This window comes from Heterocephalus glaber, unplaced genomic scaffold, assembly GCF_053883595.1.
Source record: "Heterocephalus glaber isolate CG9 unplaced genomic scaffold, H.glaber_assembly_v1.0 deba00000937, whole genome shotgun sequence".
Classification (NCBI taxonomy): Eukaryota; Metazoa; Chordata; class Mammalia; order Rodentia; family Bathyergidae; genus Heterocephalus; species Heterocephalus glaber.
In genome coordinates this window covers 5,927,902-5,937,439 of record NW_028258173.1, presented here as the reverse complement: position 1 = coordinate 5,937,439, position 9,538 = coordinate 5,927,902, and the positions used below count along the sequence as shown (strand labels likewise).

The following is a 9,538-nucleotide window of genomic DNA, read 5'->3' as shown; positions in this document are numbered from 1 at the left end:
CGTCGCCCCGTCCCGCCCCGCCCCTTCTCCTTCGCCGTCCCTCGGCGCGTGACCGACAGCTGCCCGGGCTAAGGGAGGAGGTGCCCGCCAGGACCTTCCGCCGGCCGGACGAATCCCCTGTCCCCGTTCAGAAGAGGCACCCACGTGGCCCCTCACCTGGGAAACCAGGTAGGTCAAGAAATTGTCCCAGTAGGGAAGGGGTACTTTCTGTCACCTCTCCTCCACCACGTGATCCGTGGTGGAAAGAGGGAACCGAGGCCGCAGCGACGCCCAGAACAGGTTGGCTGGCGGATTGGGAGGAGGAGGCGGGACAGCTAGGCTGAGGCGGGACTGCGCCTGCGCTATGGGACTCGCCTGCCCCGAGGCTTCCGGGTCCGAGAGCTTAACCCTCCCCGGAAATGAGAGGGAGGTTGGAATTCCACGGCGGAGGTCTGAGGAGGCAGTGGGATTCGCGGAATTAGTAGGAAACGTCATAGGATCTCCCAGAACCTCCTCCCCACATTGGAGAAAAGGGGACTGGGACAAAGGTGGCATAGAATAGTGTCCATTATTTAGTTTAAGATACTGGCGTCCTTGCTGCCAAAGGCATAGGCTGCGGGCCGTGGCTATGGGGTCGCGGGTGGGATTGGAGAGGTTTCCCGGCTTTGTGGGATGGCGTGGATATAATGAGACGAAGCTGGCGGTGCTTCTCTAAGCCTTCTGTCTTGGAATCCAGACTTTTAAAAAATTTTTAACTGGCAGTTCTTAGAAGTTTTGGAATCCAGAGCTTTTTTGTGCTGTTGTCGTCATCAAAGCAGTAAATTCACACATTCCAAAAAATCCTAGTATAGGAGTGTCACCAGGTTGGGTCTGTGAGGTCCTGGAGGCTGAAATAAAGAATTTATCTCACCTTTTAAAAATAAGTTTGCAGGGCCTGGGATTTAGCTCAGTGGTTCCGTTGCTTGCCTTGCAAGCACAAGAACCCGAGTTCGATCCCTGGTACCAAAAAAAAAAAAAAGTTTGCAGGTTCGCTGACTTGTTGCGCAAAACAGTTTTCAGGATGCGTCAATAAGAGACGGGAGATTTTTTTAGAGATACAGTATTCACTAAAGGAATGGAGAGCGGGTGTCGGGCACATTTGAAGGGTTGTCTTCAAGATAAATTATCAAAGAAGTGCATTTTCACTGTTAGGTTACCTTGCAAGCCATGTATATGCGTTTAAAGTGGGGATAACACTGTTGAGATAACGCTATTCAGATGTGCTGAAATACACTGTTCAGATGGGCGGTCGCCAATGGAGCTGCTTCCTGGGCTGGAGGGAAAGGCAATTTGAAGGTGAAACCAGGTCTAGTGCCATCCTAAAAGGACCTTTAGGAATTTAACATTGTATTTTGTAAGGAAGAAAGTGGAGGTTACAAGCTACGGTGGCCTCTAGAAGCAAGGAAAAGTTTGCCTTGAAGCGGCAGTTTTTAAGTACAATTTTAAAATCTCGATTTCCATATCTCCTTTCTACCTACTTTTTATTTCTTCTGTCCTATCTCAGGAGGACTTGTAATACAAGCAGGAGTTCCCTATCGTTAGAGGCAGCCATTTTTCACAACTTTGTAATTTTAGTTCTTATTCCTAAAAAATTTCTACGTAAAATACGTAATGCTATTTCTTCGTTTATTTTAGTTGTCTTTTGACTTCATGCCATAACAAAGATATAGCAAATCACAGGTCATACTCTTCACCTTTCCCTAGTTGACCTTTGTAAATCCCAACAACATACCTGGTTCCTTTTTGCAGTATCTGTACTATGAGCAGGGCAAAATGAGTTAGGCATAGCCATCAGATACAAAATTTCAGGGAGGGCTGGGGATTTAGCTCAGTGGCACCAGGCCTGCCTCACAAGTGCAAAGTCCTGAGTTTGATCCCAGATACCAAAAAAAAAACAAACCCTCAAGATTAATAACATTTGAATGCAAATTTGTTTTTGTGGTGCTGAGGGTGGTGTCCAAGGCCTCCAGTATGCTAGACAAGTGCTCTGCCACTGAGCTACATCCCTAACCTGCCTTATTTTTTTAAATGCAGAAAACCCACAGAGGAACAAAATAACAAAATTTTGGGGTTCCACCACCTGCTTTGCAAGCGGAAGGTCCTGAGTTCAATCCCTGGCATGAAAAAAAACCCAACAAAATTTAAAATAAAAACAAGATCATTATTGATTGTTCTTTTGTCGCAGGGTCCGATTTATCTGGTCATGGAAGTGTTATTGGGAGTGTTTTAAATATCCCCAAGTGATAAAACATTATTTAATTGCTTTACTGTGGATTTTATTCCTCCTGCCAAAAGCTGATACTCCACACTTGATCTTAGCCAAAGTACTGAGAAGTAATGAAAACAAGCTGGCATTCAATGCTGGGCATGGTGACTCATGCCTATAATCCCAGCACTGTGGGAGGCTGAGGCAGGAGGATTGCAAGTTTAAGCCCAGCTTAGACAATTTAAGTGACTTATCAAGATCCTGTCTGAAAATAAAAAGGGCTGGGGGGTGGTAGCTCAGTGTGAAGGCTCTGGATTCAATCCCCAGTAACACACGAACATATACAAAGCCAGCTCTCCAAATATAAACAACGAAAGCTATTGATAAGATAAAACCAAGTTTATTGCTCACTGGACAAAGGGGAAACACTACCTGGCAAAGCTTAGGGAGTATCTTGGGATGGGGTAAGGGGGTCAGAATTGATTGAGAATTGGAAGTTTGGTCTTTTTTTTTTTTTTGACTCAGTACCAGGGATCGAACTCAGGATGTAGCACTTGTAAGGCAGGTGTGGCAAAAGTTTGGTCTTTTGGTTCTAGATCTTGATTATGAGTAGATAAGAACCATACTCCCAAATTGTTGGAAACACCACGACAAGGAAAGTCAAACAGTTTTAGTGGGCAGGCCGGATGTTGATGTTCAAACCATCTGCCTGGGTAAGTAGTCCGGAAAGAGTTAAGAAATGCTAGTGAGGGCAGAGTTTGTATAAGCACTGAGTGTGGCTTTGGATCTGAGGGTCCAGGTTAAGTGTGAGAGCAGGTGCTTTGGCGTTCATGCTCCTCTTCGTGTACCTCTTCTTCCATTTAATAAATGGTGGCACACACCTGTAATTCTAGCACTCAGGAGGCTGAGGCAAGAGGACCACTGCAAGTTCGAGGCCAGCCTGTGTTACATAGTGAGTTAAACCCCAGCCTAAACTAAATACCTAGACCTTGTCTTAAATAAATGAATTAATATTTAATAATATTCCAAACACTGTTAGGCACAGAGGACACAGTAGGTAATAAGACAGAATCCCTGCCCTTGTGGAGTTGGCAGTCTAGTAAATCCAATGACTTGAAACTAGATTATTTAGTAAACTCCAATGAAGAAAGTAAATCAGTCGGGCGTGGTAGTGCATACCTGCAAACTCACACTTGGGAGGTTGAGGGGGATTAAGAGTTTAAGGCCAGGGCTGGTGATGTAGCTTAGTGGCACCAGCCTGCCTGGCTAGTGCAAGGTCTGAGTTTGTTCCTTGGTACCAGAAAAAAAAAAGTTTAAGACCACCCTGAACTATGTAGTGAGACCCTGGCTCAAAAAACAAAAACAAGGGCTGGGGATTTAGCTCAGTGGTTCTGACGCCTGCCCCGAAAATGCAAGGTCCCAAGTTCGATCCCCGGTACCAAAAAAACCCCAAAAAACAAAAATAAAGCCAAGTGTGGCACATACCTGTAATTCCAGCACTTGGGAGGCTGAGGCAGGAGGATCGCCATAAGTTCAAGGCCAGCCTGGGTTACATAGCCAGGCCCTGTCTCCAAAAATAAAAATAAATAAAATATAAAATAAAATATTAATATGAGGGGATACAGTGACTTTTTTTTTTTTTTCTTTTTCTTTTTTGGTACCAGGGATTGAACTCGGGACCTTGTGCTTGTGTAGAGTGACTTATTTTAGATGAGATGGACAGGGAAGGACTCACTGAAGAAAAGATATTTGAACTTCAACCTGAAAGAGAGGTCAGTACCCACTGAAGGTCCAGGAAAAGCTTGTAGATGTGGACAAGGCCTGAGGGACAGGGGAAGGCAAACAGGGACAGAAAAGTGCACCAGGTTCGGACTGGATGGGGAATTATAGGCCCAAGTAAAGATTTTTTTTTTGGTACCAGGGATCGAACTCAGGATCTTGTGCTTTCGAGGCAGGCAGTGGCACCACTAAGATTTTTAATTCTAGTGGTCACAAGAGGAAGATTTGCTTGAGTTTTCAACAGGGAGTTATTTGGTCTGAGATCATTAAACATGTAGGAAGGTGGAGGGAATATTACCGTGAGCTCCATGTTCCATGTGTGCGCCTTTCCCAGGTTCAGCAAGTATTAACTATCCCTCCACCACGCTCCTCCGTACTGGTTTTAAGCACATTCTATAGCATAATTACTTTCAGCATATATATATATTTTTTTTTTGAGGTGGGGGTCTCCCTTCATTGCAGAGGCTGATCTTGAACTAGGCTCAAGCAATCTTCCGGCCTCATCCTCCCAATTGCTAGGGCTATAGGCGTATGCCACCATATCTGGCTTTTACTATGTATCTTATATTTTTTTCTTACTGTCATTATACTTGGGAATATTAACGAAAGTTCCTTAATGTCATCACAGGTCAAATCAATAGTCAAGTTTCCTTGATTGTTGCATTAAAAATGATCTATAAAGGGAGAAAAAAGGGATTAACCGTTACTTTGTTCAAATCTGGCCAGGCATGGTAGTGCACATCTGTAATCCCAGGACTCAGGAGGTTGAGGCAAGAGCATTGCTGAGAGTTTGAGGCCAGCCTGGGCTCCATAGTGAGTTCAAGGCTGACCTAAACTATACAGTGTCTCAAAAAAACAAAAAACAAAAAACAATAAAACCCCCCAAACAACAAAAAATCAAATCTGGGTCCACTCAGGCTCCACATCAGTTGGTGTACATGAATCCTTTTTTTTTTTCTGAGACAAGGTTTCACTTTGTAGCCCAGGGTGGCCTCAAACTCAAGGCAATCCTCCTGCCTCAACCACCCAATTTCTGGGATTACAAGTATGTTCCACTATGCCTGGGTTTAGGAAGCAGTTGTTTTAGACTAGGCTTCTGTACAGGGGCTCAACAGGCCAGATTACTGATCAAAATGAAGTCACTCATGCTAAAGCTTCAGGTCACCAAATAGACCCTGAATTGTTGTCTGACCATTCAAGAAATCAGGAGTGAGAGTAACAGCCGAATTTCCCAAACAGGCCAGTTAGTGTACAGATGAAATCCTCTGCTTTAATCCCGTAATTCTTGGTCCATTTATCTTTACAAGTAATAACCTAAAGTTTGTCAGTAAATTATTTTTCTTTTGTATGTGTGCTTATTCCCACCTTACATGGAAAGTAGCCTGGAAATGACCAATCACTTTTTGCTGTTTCTACCTTTTTCAGCATGTTTCTGTCTATGAAAGCAGCCTCTTCTGCTCAGCCCTTGCCACACTTATTTGGTGTTAGGGAACACAGTGTTGCCTCATTCTAGATTTAAAAATAAAACCTGGGGGGCTGGGGATTTAGCTCAGTGGTGCCGCGCCTGCCTTGCAAGCCCAAGGTCCTAAGTTCAATCCCTGGTATCACACGCAGACACACACACACACACACACAAACCAACTGATATCTTTAAAAGGGACTGTTGTCATTTTGTACTGTGCCACTGTGAATGTCGTGATGATAGTGGATGTACTCAGCCTTAAACAGAAGAGATTTAGGTGAGCTGGCTTTCTACTTGGACGTATTTGCAAATGTCTGCAAGAATAGCAATATCCAGCCCAGGAGGAGGCTCCCCGCTGCCATTCCACCACTCCCAGGGCAGAGGAGGTGAGCCGCATGGGTGCCAACAGCACCCCCCACCCACCCCCTGGAAATGAGAAGACATGTAAACAAGCCTCAAAAACAGATTTCCAGGGCCAGGCATTTAGCTCAGTGGTTTTGCTGCCTGCTGCACAAGTGCAAGGACCTGAGTTCAATCCCTGGTACCAAAAAAATACAAAGAACAAACAGACTTCCAGATCACCTACAGCAACTCCAAAGGGAAATGAGATGGAACAATCTGATACTCAACTACCTGGGCTCCCTGAACTGGCAACAAAAGAGGATCTGGAAAAAATGAAATCAGAAATAATTTCTCAGGTAACAGCTGAGATTGTGCCCATAGTGCAAGACATGATTACTAAATCTAGAGAGGACACAGATAAAAAAAATAGAGGAGCTTAGGAACATGATGGAATCACAGCATAGGAAACAAATGGAATCCATAAAACAGATACAGATTTCCAAGAGATTGAAAACTCCATTGAAAGTCTATGCAGCATGGCCCGGGGATTTAGCTCAGTGGTTTCGTCGCCTGCTATGCAAGTGCAAGGACCTGAGTTCAATCTCTGGTACCAAAAAAAAAAAGAAAGTCTATGTAGCAGAATGAACCAATGCGAGGACAGAACTTCAGATATAGAAGATAAAATTGCACAAGTGCAAGGACCCAAGTTCGATCTCTGGCACCCAAAAAAAGAAAAAAAAAAGAAGATTGCAATTAGTGACCAGGAAAAGAAAAATTGCTTTAAAATTGTAAGGGACCATGAGAAATCAATCCAGCAGCTGCTAAACAATGCAAAGAAGAATAACATAAGACTTATTGGAGTCAATGAAGAAACAGGACAGAGTGCAGATGATATAAAAAAAACTGTTTGCAGAAGTGATGGCAGAAAACTTCCCAAGCAGGGGAAAAGAACTTGACATACAGATAAGTGAGGCATATAGGACTCCAACTAGCCTTGATCAAAAATATCTATACATAGGCATATAATAGGATTCCAGAAACCCAATAGAAGAACAATATTCTACAAGCAGTGAGAGAAAAGAAACAAATCACATACAAAGGAAAGCCCGTCAGTATCACAGCAGACTTCTCATTGCAAACCCTCAAGGCAAGAAGAGCTTGGAGTGATGTATTTCAAGCCCTAAAGGAAAAGAGCCTCCAACCCAGATTGATGTACCCTGCAAAACTATCTTTCAAAATTGATGGAGAAATAAGATACTTTCATGATAAAGAGCACCTTGAATACCAAACCAGCACTCCAGAAAATTTTAGACCATATCCTAGGAAAAGACAATGAGGATTACAACCCCAGGAAGCCCAGCAGAATGAATTGTTGGGCGTGACAAATTAAACGCAAAGGGGGAGAATCCAACAACAACAAAAAGTCATGACAAGGCTTTAAAAACTTTTAACTTCATTTCCCTAATGAGTGTACAATTCAATCTTGTTATTGTACTGGTTAGTATTTTTCTGATTCTAGTGTTGCACACCTTTCCTTGTGCTGTACTGGCTATTTATCATCTTCTTATGTCTACTTTTTAATTGGGTTGTCTATTAATGAGCTATAAGAATTCTTTATATATTCCAGTCATAGGTTATATGCATTGTAAATATGGTCTGTTTAAGGACTACTTTTCATGTTAATGATGTCATTTAAACTTCTAAATTTTGATGGAATCTCATTTATCAATTTTTTCTTTTATACATCATGGTTTTTGTATCCTAGGTAGTTCTTGCTTACCCTAAATTCATAAACATTTTCCCTTATAATTTCTTCTTAAAGTTTTATACTTTTAGGCTCTCATATTTAGGTTCATAGATCTCTTCAAGTTATTTTTTGTATGGAAATAAAGGGTTGAGGTTAATTTTTTATATACAGATACCAGGTGTTCTAGTGCCATTTGCTGAAAACGCTATCTTTTCCTTGGCTCTTGAATTGAGTTTATATTCCATAAAATGTTAATGTTAAATAATCTTTCAAAACTCACTGGACCATATATGTGTGGTTCTATTTCTAGATTCTCTGTTTTATTCCAATGATCTATATATCTTCCCTTACACCAACACTGCCTTGATTACTGTAGCTTTAGAAGAAGTCTTAAAATTAGGTACTAAATGTCTTCCAGCACTGTTTTTTTTTCTCTTTTTACTTTTCTAGGTCCTCTGTACTCCTACGTAACTTTTAAATTTCAATATCCAATTCTTCATTTATAGCAAGTATACATAGACCTGAATTTTTAAATATACCTTGTTTTTTCTAATCCTGCTAAATTCAAATATAAGTTCTAGGGGCTCTTAGAGATTTCTTAGTATTTTCTCTGTAGATGATCATTTCATCTACATAGAAAGATTTTGCTTCTACCTTCCCAATCCTATCCTAATTGTGTCATCTTATTGCCAGACTATTTTGGTTTGGGTCTAGGTTTCAAAGTTCAATGGAGAGATGAAGAGTAAGCATATCTGCCTTTGTTCCCCACCTTAGGGAGAAAGCATTGTACCTTCTCCATTCATATAAGGTGTTTCTGCTGGAAGTATGGAGTCCATGTCTTTGATCTGTTGAGAAGGTTCTGTTCTACTTCTAATCTCCTGATAGCTTTTACCATGAACAGCTGTAGAATTTAGTCCGATATTTTTTTCTCCAACTAGTGACAGGATCATACAGCTTTTTCCTTTCCTCTGTTAAAATGATGACTTTTGGGGGTGGATCTTCCAATGCTGAACCAACACTGCCATTCCTATAATAAAACCACTTTCTACATCCTGCCAGATCTGACTTCTAATAGTTTGTTTTGTTAAACAAATTTCTATCTATGTTCATACTTTTTTCTTCTATTATCTTTATCCAGTTTTAGGATTAGCACAATGTTGATTTCCTAAAATAAAGGGAGAAGTGTTCCTTTTTTCTGCTTTAAATGTGTGATATAATTTATCAGTTAAAATGTATATGAGCCTGTTGTTGTCATAAAGGTAGGTTTTCAAGCTAGGAATATGCTTTCTTTAATAGGTGCTATTCAAATTTTATATTTCCTCCAGAGTTAGATTCATTAGTTTGTCTTTCAAGGTACTTCTTAGAAGTTGTCAAATTTATTTCAAAAAGATTTTTGTAATATGCTTACTATATCCTTTTAAATTCTGAAAAATCTGTGGTAATGTCTCCTAGATCTTGATATTGTAATTTAAAAAATGTGTAATTGATATTGTGTAATAGGATGAAAAGGTCTAAAGGAGCAGGGGAAGTGGGAGGGGTAGGGGAAGGAAAAGAAGGGAAAAGAAAAAATATGAGAAAAGGAAAAGATGGAAACAAAGTCTTTGCAAATAGGGAAGGGAGGGCAGAGGAAGGGGAAAAAAAATAAGAACCAAGATACTCATGTAATGGTACAAGATCCCAATGATGAATGTAACTGTATTTTATATTTAAAATGTACCAATAAGCTTAATGGGGGAAAAAAAAAAGAATAGCAATATCCAATGGAAGAACAGATACACCTTTCACCTGGATTCACTAGTTCACATTTTTCCATAGTTGCTTATCTGCCTCCTACAGCTCTGTTTCCTTCTTTCAGTTTTCTGAACCATTTGAGAAAACAGTGCAGAAGACCTGCTCCTTTACCTGTAAAAGCTTCAGTGTGTATTTTCTTTTCTTTTTTTTTTCTTTTTTGTTACCGGGGATCGAACTTGGGTCCTTGCGCTTG

At 41.1% G+C, this 9,538-nt stretch overlaps 1 protein-coding gene across 3 annotated transcripts in view; it reads left to right on the top strand.

Annotated features, from left to right (window-relative positions):
* Positions 1 to 29: 29 nt before the first annotated feature.
* Ten1 (TEN1 subunit of CST complex) overlaps positions 30 to 9,538 on the top strand; it is a 32,830-nt gene continuing 23,321 nt past the window's right edge. Inside the window, exons 1-2 of one of the 3 annotated variants that reach the window (XM_021241066.2) lie at positions 30 to 168; positions 3,889 to 3,996. The gene's annotated coding sequence lies outside the window, so the exon portion shown is untranslated. The other 2 variants (XM_021241065.2, XM_021241067.2) reach the window with 2 other exon arrangements.